Source organism: Eretmochelys imbricata, chromosome 16, assembly GCF_965152235.1.
Source record: "Eretmochelys imbricata isolate rEreImb1 chromosome 16, rEreImb1.hap1, whole genome shotgun sequence".
NCBI classification, from domain to species: Eukaryota; Metazoa; Chordata; order Testudines; family Cheloniidae; genus Eretmochelys; species Eretmochelys imbricata.
The window spans coordinates 14,314,584-14,326,701 of record NC_135587.1 but is presented as its reverse complement, the minus strand read 5'-3'; positions in this window follow the sequence as shown (position 1 = coordinate 14,326,701).

The following is a 12,118-nucleotide window of genomic DNA, read 5'->3' as shown; positions in this document are numbered from 1 at the left end:
GTGGACAAAGTAGTTTGTAACTTTCACATTAGTAAGTCCAGGAAAACGCCTGGGGGTGCCTAAGACTAGCTAATGTGGGGGGAAAAACCCTTTTTTCCTAGTGCAGTCAGGGCCCTTGAGTCAGCCCTCAGCATTTGCAGTGCATTATTTTAAGGACAACAGCGGGTCGCTAACCAGTTCTGCAGTGCTCTCCAGGCTGGTGTAGCTGTAGTCCTAGCCAATGCAATGTGAGGGCTCTCCAGACCAAATGACTCTGATCTACAAACGGGATCAGCCGCAGAGCATGGGTGGGTGAGCGATCTCAATCTGGTGGCTTTATTCTGTTTCACTATAATTCAAAGACCCCTCTCTTAGTGCGAGAGCTTTTGTTAAAATTATTCTGTAATTCAGCCCATCACCCTGAGAGTAAATGGTGCCTGAGATCAGTGGGGAAAAGGAGTGGCAGGAGACAGGCTCACAATCTGCACCCCCTCTCTATTGCCAGAGCTATCCCCATGTTTATCCCTCTGCCTGGGGGAGAAGAGCAAAGGCGGGGGTGGGGGACTACTATCAAGCCCCATCCCTAGCAGCGCAGTGTAACCAAAGGGAGCCCTGCTGGCTCAGAATATCATGAATATCCCTTGGATGTTATGCTGAGGAGGACAATGTAAGTGGAGGGATAGAAGCTGTTGCTTTGCAGAGCTTTGAAAAGGGGCCACATCCTCTGTGGCACTAGGCCCTGTCTGGCTGGGGAGGAGCTGACTGTGAAGATGAATGAAACAGCTGGTGGCAAGGGGCTTGGCAGCCGCCTGCCCAGGCTCCCTCCACATGCGATGCCCACACCCGTCAATGGGACTCTGACTTCAGCATAGCTTTGGGCAGGGCCGCAGCTAGAAGACCAGCCTTCAGAGCACACTGTTGCCTAATAAAGGAGTACCCCATGTGACCAGTTGTTATATGGGGGCAGGCTTGGGGATTGAACACACCCTGCTGGGAAGGAAACTCATAGTAGGTTGCCATTCAGAGCAGCAGCCTTGCTGAGCCCATTACCATTTCTTTCAGGGAAGCAGTTCCCCACATATGCTGCCAGGTGTTTTTGTGTCCTCAGCACTGGGCTCCCTTTCTCCTCCGCTCTGCAACCCACCCTTTCCCCTGTCTCACCACACCGGAATGTTTCTCTGTAAGCGCATCGGGTTCCTCCCTCTCGCATGTCCCAACAAGTCCGTCCAGCAGCTAAACGTTTGTTTTCCCTGCACTGATGAGATGTTGAAATACTGACACTCAGGAAGGAGCTGGGGAAGGGCGGTGTGGGACAGTGGTGGGAGGTGGCAACCCACAGGACCATCTCTACCATCAGCCTGGAGGAAGAGTGGGATGGGACTTCGCTTTCATGTCCTCCTCTGACCCTTGTCACACGACCCTCATCTGTTTCCACATGTCAAACCTAAGCTGAGTTCATAAATCCTGATGTGAAATAAAATTGTGGGATCATTATGGCCACTAGTGGATTTCAAATTCTCTTGTACTCTGACTGCAGTCCTGGAAACCTGAAATTGAAGTTCAAGTCTATGTTCGCCATCACTAAGATTTACCCTATCTACCTGCAAAAGGAGGAAGGAACTCCCAGCTATCCTCTGATTATATTAGAGCTGTTGCAGCCGACAGAAGGAAGGGTCTGATGGTTAGATTAGGGTTCTGGTAGTCGAGGGTCATAGCTTCTAGGCGTAGCTCTGCTGATAATTCAGTGAGCGACCTTGGGCAAGTCCCTACCACTTGCTCTGCCTCAGTTTCTCCAGCTGGAAAACGAGCTTAGCAGTACTGTGCTGGAACACGGAAGTGTGGAATCTTTGGGGAATGTAGCTGCTAAAATCAAAGCGCTCTCTACTAAGCATCTACAAACTACTAATTTTCAAAGGTGTAGGACTTGGCCATAGGTGCGTAGACTTTTCACAAGGACAGCACATGGCAGCTCCCTTGTACCTCCTTCTCCCCAACCCCTTCCCTGCCACCCCCTGAATTTCAAGTTCCTGCGAAGCGTGGTGTTGCTACAGTGTCTCAAAGAAAGTCACCAGCGTTTTTTAACATGGGCAAAGCCAGACGTTCCCCCAGCCTTGATCTTGGAAAGGTCTGAACTGTTTTGGCTGAAATTTTCCAAAATAATCATAACTGAGCCGGAAGTAAATGTCGGACTGGAAAATGAAAGACCTGCTGGTTAAACAACTCAAAATGGATTTGCCATGGGAAGTGTTGGGCAGTTCTATGAGCCCTACGTATAATAATGGCCCTTGAGAAAATCTGGTTTCTGTCAGGAATCAAACCCTCGCAATCCCCATTTGTTGTTTCCCCATCACTTTCCAATCTTCCATGTGCTGTTTTGCTATTTAGGGTTTTCATCAGGCCACATGAAACTGAAATCGGGTCTCCTGTCGAGCTGTTTTCCTTTCAGCACTCGGTTTGTTACTGTAGGGTTGCCAATTTACTGTTGACACTCCTTCCTGTGTTGAATCATAGACTATCAGGGCTGGAAGGGACCTCAGGAGGTCATCGAGTCCAACCCCCTGCTCAAAGGAGCAGGACCAATCCCCAATTTTTGCCCCAGATCCGTAAAATGGCCCCCTCAAGGATTGAACTCACAACCCTGGGTTTAGCAGGTCAATGCTCAAGCCACTGAGCTATCCCTCCTCCCCAATTACGGGGGCAAACCCTTCCCCCCAGGTAATCCGAGCCCTGTGGAACAGCATGTGGGGCTGGATTTGGGAGTCTGTGTGGGGTGAGTGGTTGGGATTTTGGGGAGGGGAAGGAGTGAAGCAGCTGGATCTGCCACTGACCAGCTCCACCACCTCTTTCTCTCCGGGGCGGGAGTAGTGCAGGTGCTCGAGCCCGGAGACAACCAAGGGGGGCTGAGTGGAGAAAGTCCTCATTCGAGAGTTGCCACATCCACAATGCAAAAGAAACCTGGCCAGTGGGCCCCCCGCCCCCCAATGAGGGGAAACAGTCCTCGAGAGATGGAAGCCCCTCCACCGTCCCCTGCCAGGAGGCCTTTCCCCTCCCACCTTGCTCCCTACCCCTCCCTGCTTGCACACCATGGGTTTGTCCCGATTGCAGGTCCCTGGCCCTGCACAGTTTTGACAGGCTGATTGGAGCCCCAGTACATTGAGTGGGACCCGGGGGGCGCCCGTGGCGCTGGCCGTGTTCCCACCTCCCTGTCATGTGCTGCGTGTGTGCGTGATCATTACCCAAATGTCGTGTGCAGCTTATACAGGACATGGTGCTCCCAAGTGAACCCCCCCAGCACGTGGCACAATTTCCTCTGGCAAATGAAAGGCAGTACCGGCCAGGCTGGTGAAAAACTGGCCAGGGGGCAACTCTGCCCCATCCCATGTTTGTCAATGAACTCCCCAGGGCGCAGCCTGGCACCTCCGTTCCATGGTGGCAGCAGGAGTTGAGGCTGGAAGAATTTTACACACCAAAGAGGAGGGAGCAAACGGGGGGCCTGTTGTTTCCCCTTAAGCTTCCTCTTCCCTTATAGCGGCTGCTGTGCGTACCAGGGAGGCCATTGTCCCACAGCAGGATGTGTGCGGAGACCAGGCCACCTGGGGGGTCCTTTCAACCGCTGCGTCTCCTTGGGCTGGTGCCGTGAGAAGCACGAGCACAGTGCAGCTCCTGCAGCTGCCAGTGGAGGGGGTGCTGGGCACAGCTAACATGGCACCAGCACCTACAAGGGCTTGCGGCACTGGTTTGTGTGTGCTCTGCTGGGATTTCACACTCAGCCTGTGGGAGCAGAACAGAGGGGCGCGGGCGTGGGGCATGGCTCAGAGCTTCAAGCTGACATGGACCAAGGGAAGGTGGATAAACGGTGGCGAGGGAGATCTAGCCGGTGTGTAAAGCGGCTGCAATAAACTGCCCAGGGGTCAGGCCGTGAGAGTGTCAGGAGAAATGAGATCTCCAAAACTGCGGCTCTGTCTTGTGTCCCCCACGACCTCCTTTACCATGCATGGCCCTCGCAGATCAGGTTGTCGACAGCTGCTCCCACCGACTCCCCTTTCCCAAGACAGATGGAGCCCCAGCACAAGGAGGAGGCCCACGCCTCTTGTAAGGACCTTGCCACAGCAGCTGGCGTCCTGACACAGGCAAACAGAGGCCTGTGGCCACGGGGGTACTGGAATGCCAACCTCTGGGCTGTCTGTAAAAGGTCACCCTGCAGTTAGATGGTCAGAAGGGCTTTTGTGCCAGCAGGGCCAGCAAGTGGCATTCCTAAAAGCACGGGAGTGAGGCAAGTGTGTGTCACGCTGAGTGACCATACATAAGCTGCCCATGCTCCTGCTTCACGCGCAGTCCTCCTTTTGCGTCAGCCTAAGGGAGGTGAGGGAGAGCTGGGGCTCCATCCTCGCCTCTGTTACCTCAGGGCCTAAGGTGGTGGTGCAGCTTCTCTAGTGCACCCATCACAGAAATAGCTGGGTGCTGTACGGTATAATTAAAAATCTGTGAGAGACTCAGGCTCCTCTAGAGCCAGATGTGAAGGGAGATTGATGGGGACACACAGTTTTAAGTTCATTTAGAGCTGGTGAAAGGCGCCAGGGTAATAGCCCCGAAGCCCGATGCCTTCTGTTGAACTACAGAACAGGTACAACCTGGGCAGCCAAAGGACAAGCTCAGATGCCACCCAAGAGGGTAGACATCTTGCAAGTTCTGATGCTCTTGCCAGATTCAAAATGGCAGAAATCCCCTGTGATCCCTCAGTCTCGTAACGTTTACACCACAGGGGGCTGAAATCTGGTGCTATCTGCCTGCAAGATTTCGGCACCATGGAGCCCTAGTCCTGGTTTGATTCGGAACCCCAGCTCGAACTGGATTCATTCCAAAGAGGGTCTCCTGAGGCCATCTCTAAAAATAACAGGTGAAATCATAGTTTGATTGAAGTCAATGGCAAAAACTAAGAGCTGAAGGGCAAAACTGCCCCTGCTGTGGGCTCTATGGAACAGAGCACCTAGAGATGCACATTTTTAATCTGTGCAGGAGGGGGTGGGAGCACTTTACCTTTCCCTTGGGGGAAGTGATGTGCTTTTCTTGTATGTAACAGAGCCCAGATGCCTTGGGGACTGTTGCCTCAGAGATATCGCTAGTGATCAGGTTTTGTTTTTTTAATTAATCTAATCAAAAATGAAAACAAGCTTGTCCTGGTGTGTGGCTGGAGACATGAGGTCCATCTGGAGCATGAGGAGCTCTGCTCCTGTGGAGAGCTTGGCCGGGCTTCACCTGTGGTGACATATGTCTGACGGAAGCTATGAGGTTGAGAATGATTGGAGCATCTGGGAGGGTGTGGCTGTTTGGATGGGAGGTTTGGGACCTGAAGCAGAGGGTCAAGCAGCGAGCTCTTGTATTGGGGAGACTAAGAGTGTTTAACAAACGGGAAACACCGTGGCCAATTGCGTGCGAAGAAAAAAGCAATCAGCAGACCTTGGTTCAAAAAGATGTCAGTCTAATCTAGCTATGTATGCCACCTGTATGGCTGGAACTTTCCTAGGATTTCCCCCCCCCCCCCCCCCCCCATAACCGGCGTCTGAGTCTCAGAGCAGCTCAGCTCCCATCTAGGGACTTAAATAAGTGATGAGATTTTCAAAAGAACTGAGAGAGTTGGGTTGACATGATTTAGGTACCAACATGGGAACAGAGCTCTTTTCAATCCCGGACTCCCACTGTGGGTGCTGAGCATTTGAAAATCTGGCCTCACCTGTCTATGTAGACAGCTGTCACTGTCGTACTCTCCTGTAATGGTTACACCACTATAGTTCACGCTAGTGTTACTCAGCTGTTTGGAGCCATTACTATAGACTATTGTAGCACTTTTTCCCCCTATGGTAAATCTGGTGGCACAAGCCAGATCACATGCAACGTGGGCTAGTTCTGCACTTAATAAAGGTTGATGTGTTGCTACAGATGATGTAATGGGGCTTGATGCAAAATCCATTGACTTCAATGGGTTTTGGATCAGGCCCATGGTGTCTTTTTTAACGTCCTGATTCTGCAAAGCACTTAAGCACATTGAAGTCATTGGTCCTTGAGTAGATGCCTAAGTGCTTTGCGGAATCAGGGTTTAAATGCATAGATGAAACAGTTCCAATGAAGGCAGTGGTTGGCAAGAAGCAGCCAGTGGCTAGTCGTAATGAAACCTGATGCATGTGCTTTTTTCAAAAAAGGAAATAAACTAATTTCATCCCATCTCCATTCTGAAGGGCACTGCATGGGACTTGCTTCTCTTTTCTGATCAATTAGTTAATGTCTGTACACCCCTGAGTAGATGAAAAGTGCTTTAAGAGTGTGACATATTATTCTCTTTTTGAATGAAACATTAGTACAGGTGATTGCATAAGGTTAAACATCTTACTTTAAAAATGAATCCCTTTCTCAATTACTGTTTACTCATTAGAGGGACAAGGTGGGTGAGGGAATATCTTTTATTGGACCAGCTTCTGTGGGTGAGAGAGATGAGCTTTAAAGCTTCTCTCACCCACAGAAGTTGGTCCAATAAAAGATATTACCTCACCCACCATGTCTTTCTAATCTTTTGGGACCAACCAAAGGTCTGTTTGCCAGAGGCTGGGAATGGGCAACAGGGACGGATCACCTGATGCATCACAACACTGTTCAGAACATAAGAACGGCCATACTGGGTCAGACCAAAGGTCCATCTAGCCCAGTATCCTGTCTTCTGACAGTGGCCAATGCCAGGTGCCCCAGAGGGAAAGAACAGAAAAGGTAATCATTGAGTGATCCATCCCTGTCTCCCATTCCCAGCCTCTGGCAAACATGCACTAGTCTGCTGCAGCCATGTTTGGTTTGCAAAGAGTGCAGGGGAATATTACAATATAGATGAAGGACCCAATCCTGCAAAATGCTCAGCAATTGCAGGATCAAGTCTTTGAAATATTAAAGGAAAATTATGAAACATTTTTACTCCTTTGAAAGGCTGTAAAACTTTTTTAAACCTCTTATAATTGGGCCTATTCCTGACATCTCTTTACATGTTAAGTCTTTACACACAATGAAATGTAGGTACTTGTTTAATGCACCTTGCAGACTATCATTGCCTTTAGGTTTTTGAAAGTACAAAAGGAAGTGTGCAGGGCTACAAGGATGGGCTGTCTTTTGATGCATTCCTTAGAAATGTAAATACATGCCGAACACTCCTTACTCTGTGATAAAGCCCAGGTGTCCGGGGGTGCTGCAGAGAGGTGCACTGAGGGAGGGGTATGTTCTGATTGAAATCAAAAGCATTGCTCATAACCAAAGAAGGAGGCAGCCCCACTGGTCAGCAAACTCGGGAAGCCTAGGGGGAGACATTTTTTTAAAAAATACTGTACACTTTGCACAACCTGGCCCATTCCAAAGGCAGATGATTTGCCTTTCCAGAATAATTTGGAGCTTGATCCTGATCCTATTGACTAATGGTGTGGGATCAAGGTCATGAAGAGTACAGGAATAATTCAACTCGGTCAGGCCTAGTTTGGCAGCATTCAGAGAGGGGGGTGACTCTTTCAGAAGCAGAGAGATTACCCCAACCCTCGCTGTGGCCTGCAGGTGGGATTTCAGCATGGTTCTCCCAGGACCGCCTTCCAGCTCATCCCTGGTTCTGAAGGCCTGTGAAGTGGAACCTGTGCTACTGCCATGGCCTTCTCCTTGCAGCATGATTCAGTCTTTCCCTGGCATTAGTTCTGGGATGTGCTGAAGCCCTGAGAAGACCAAGCCCAGGGAGGTACAACCCCGCCCCTCACGGGACTTTGGTGTGTGCTGGCTAGAGATCCTGTCCTTTGCATGGCACAAGCAGGTTATAGTAAAGGGCCATGCACGCTTGTCATCCTGCTCGAGAAATAATTGTTAGGAATAACCTAAAGGGACCAGGAAGTCAAGGCTGGAGGAGCAGCCTTCCCCTGCGCAGGAGCCCCTAGCCATCCAAGTGGCCTCCAGCTCAGCAATAATAAGGGGCTAAGCAGCAGAGGGTTAGCTATGTTCTCAGCTTTGAGTATCACTTTCAGCTATTCTGAAGGTTAAATGCCTGTTTAGAGCCCCCTATTGAAGGTAGAGACGGGGGTGCGGTATTGTTTAATGCCCTCCGGCTTTGTTTAGCTGCTTTCAGCGATCCCGTGAATTAAAAAGCATTGCACTCCCCACAGCACAACACCCCAGCCGGAACAGAAGTGCCTCCTGGGGGAGGCAGGCAGCTTCCTCTGAGCTGTAATGACATTCAGTACTCCATCGGTTCAGCTCCTGCTTTCTTTTTGCTGCAGTTTAACCCGGGCACAGAGGCCGGGCTCCATCTTACTGATCTCTGCTTGACACCCAATTACCACATGAATGGGAGAGAAAGGCTGCAAAAGGCTTTAACTCCCACTGACCCTCCCTCCCCTCTCACTGTTCCCCCTCCCTCCACCCCAAGCCCCCTCTCCTTTCTCTGATGCAGAGGGAGTTCAAAACTGAGACTGGGAAATCAAACAAAGGCCAGAGTAAGGAAACCCATTGTCACTGCTGCAGAGATGGCTCCAGTTTTCCCATCTATTGTTCGCCTTGAAGTTTGACTAGCTGTGTGGAGGGATGCAAACAGCTGTTTGTGGATTCCCCTGATGCTTTGTGGAAAAATAATTGAATCCCCACTACAAGGCTTCCTGTTAAAATGCTTCCTCGTAGCACTGGGCCTCATTGTAAATCCTTTATTTATAAACTTCATTTCCCTGTAAAATGCCATAACAAACCCAAACCGTTTCTTCTTGAATACACTGTCGTCAAGGGGAGGGGGCCTTTCCCTTCCATGCTCCAGAGGAGAGAGAAGAAACAAACAAGAAAAGAGGTCGGAGGAAAGAATTGAAACCCTTTTTATTATGTGGTTAAATTTTCCAACTGAGAACAAATTTGTGACCTTATCTTTTGTTTGGTGCTGTTGAATCTGTGGGTGGGGAACTGAGATGAGCATCAGTGAGATTGTAGCAAGGCAAGTCTGGACTGTTTCCTGTTACAAGCAGAAGCACATCAGCTTGGGGTATCCACTCCTACAATAACACTTACATGGCTATGAATGCTAATGGGACACTTGTGGGCCAGATGCTGCTGTTGGTATCCCTGTGCAATCCCAGTTAAATCAATGGAAGATGCACCTTTGTAACAGAACAGAAGATTTTGCCTTTAGATTTTTGAGCAACCTGAGCTTTGATTAAACAATTCATGGTATGGCAAATACACATTCCTCAGCTTGAACCACAACCTAGTGGATTGCATTCTTCTGAGTTTGTATGTAAGTTCCTCAAGCCAGGGAACCTCGTCCTATTCACATGTTCATGAGGATCATGTATGTTTACAGCACTCTATAAATAATCAGATCAATATCAATTTCATTAAGACAGGTAATTTTCTCCTAAGAGAATTTTGAGACACAGACAGCTCTGATTTCAGCAATGTGGTCTAAGATGAGACTTTGCCATGTCCCAAAACACACAATGACCTTAAAAATGAATCTCTAGTGTCTGAAGTATTCAGTGACTGTTGTACCAGGGCAGTTTCTAGGACTGTGCAGTTGGATACTTGAACAAATCTGAATAATGCTGTAGTTATGTTTTTACTGATTTATTTATTTTTGGCCACGAAGAGATATTAACCCACAAATCTGTTCTTCTTGTGAGATTCCTATAATCCAGGAACTGAAATGCCATTAGTAAACCAGATCTCCTGTTAGTTTGGCCTCATATATTACTTCTGGAAACCAAAAAGAATAGCCAATGAAAGACAAACACAACTACAAATAAACAAATACTTGGAATACAAAACACCAGACCCTGCACATATCCCTGATACTTTCTGTAGTACAGTGCAGTACGACATAGTTTAAGGCTGCATCACATCTGCTGAGCAACGCTGGTTACTGCAAACACACCTGACCCGTCCTCTGGTCCCTACGCTGGCTTTGCATAGCATATTGACTCAAGTTTAACATCTCGATCCTTATCTTTAAGGCACTCAAAGCCTGGGCCCAGGGTATCTAAAAGATCAACTAACACTTTGGGATAAATACCATGGTCAACAATTACACTCCTCTGGCACAATGGAACTCTCTACCATAAGGATGAAGGTTGTCTGTGCAGGAGACAGAACTTTTTTTTGGGGGGAGGGCTGGTCCAGACTGTGGATTGGACTCTCCCAGGAACTAAGGACCATCATCATAAACCTCACCACCTTCTGCTCCAAGTGCAAGGCACATTTCTTTGATCTTGCCTTCTGTAACATAAACATAGAGCTGTGTGTGTGTGAGAGAGAACAAACACAACAGATGTTAGTCAAGTTCCTTAACACATCACTAGAAGGCGCTCAGATATTATGGTGATGAATGAGCTATTAAAAACCTATATAGAATAGAAGGCTGATTTGCAAAGACCTTTATTATATGCAAAATCATACCTTCTTTCGGAGCATCTGGCCACGGTTGGTGACAGGAGACTGGACTAGTCTGATCCATTCTGGCCTTTCCTATTTTCCTGTTAAAAATGACCATATAACTAGATAGATGGATGGTACATGATGGTCAATCTGAGTTCACCACTGGAAAATATCTGACATGGTTCTTTTCCATTGTGTTACTAAGAAGCAGAGAGTTGTTGAAGAGATATTACAAGGGCTTGTTTGGATCTCAGATTTTGTCCTGGCCCATCTCCATTCAGAAAAATTTCTAAGCACTCTGCAAACTATCCAGGTTTTGTACTGAACATTGGTTTCGCTAGGAGCTTTGCTGCAGAAGGATTATGTGTGCTCAGGGTTGACAGTAGTGGCATTTGTTAGCTGACTTCTAAAATTAAATGAGAGCTGAGGATATAGCCAAAAGCAGAGGCCCTGAAAGGCGAATAAGGCCCACTTACTGTAGAAGGAGATAGGAAGCCAGTGAAAAGATCTGGGGAAAGAGGAGGGATGACCTGGTTGCAGCAGCAGGAGGGAGGAATTTAGCAGCGGCATTTTGGATCATGGCATCTTGGAAGCTTTAAACTTTCATCTGCCAATCAAATGCCTTTTTCCACTTAAGTATCTTGGGGTTTGGTTGTGAACTGTGCTTATTCTCTGATCCTGGATGCTCTTTGTTTACAGTTCTCCATGCCAACACGTTCTCTGTCCCTTTCATCCAAGGAGCAGTGCTTGGGCCAGCCAAGCCATTGCTATGGTGTTTCTCCTTTGGTGGCTGCATCTTCACTAGGTACGTGAATGTTAATGAAAGTGTAATCAAAATAGGTTCCCCACTGCTGTCTCCTTCCTGATTACCCCACCTGTCAGGAACCATCCCCTACTCTTCCAGCGCCATGCCCTTAGCCTTTTCCATCTCAAGCCCAGTCCTGGCACCAATCTACACCTCTTTTGCTTTTGGATTCTCCCCTCACATGACAAAGCTTTAGTCTGGTTCCTGCATCTACAAAGTTATAACAACCAGGGTGTATTTGAGCAAACTGCACGTAGCTTAACCCTAGATTTTCAGTTCAGCCCTCAATATGACAAGTCTTTAGGATACTTAGTCATAACGTGACTCCTGCAGCACAAGACTCTAGGAGTGGCCTTTCCTGGTCTAACTCACAATATGGGGGGGCTGCTTCTTGGGTGGACCACTCAGACCACATACATGTCGCATTTTTACCGATTGAATAATAGTGATCATATTCCTTGTATTTGTCTGCTTGACATCGGTGAATGTTTTGGTTTACTACAACTTTTAAAGCAATGGGAGGACATAGAAAGTGTTCAACCAGCGGCTTCAAGGCAGATGGGACACTGAGCTAGTGAGTGGGGACAATGCCATTTTTGCAATAAAATATTTTAAACAGGAGGAAAAAAACCTCCAGAGAGACTGTCAGAACAGGACAGAGCCAGATTATTATTATTATTTGCATTCGAGTAGCACCTAGAGGCCCCCATCAGGGAGCAGGGCCCAGTTGAACTAGGCTTGGTATGCTACACTGGCAGACAGCTTTTGGATGCCATGGGACCGCATACTGTCACCCCCTGGGGCTCTGCCTTCAGGTGCTGGGGGCCCACGCCCTCATCTCAGGGGCTCTGCCTTTGGGAGCCCTCGGCCCTCACCTCCCTGCAGGGCTCTGCCTTTGGGTATCAGGGGCCACGT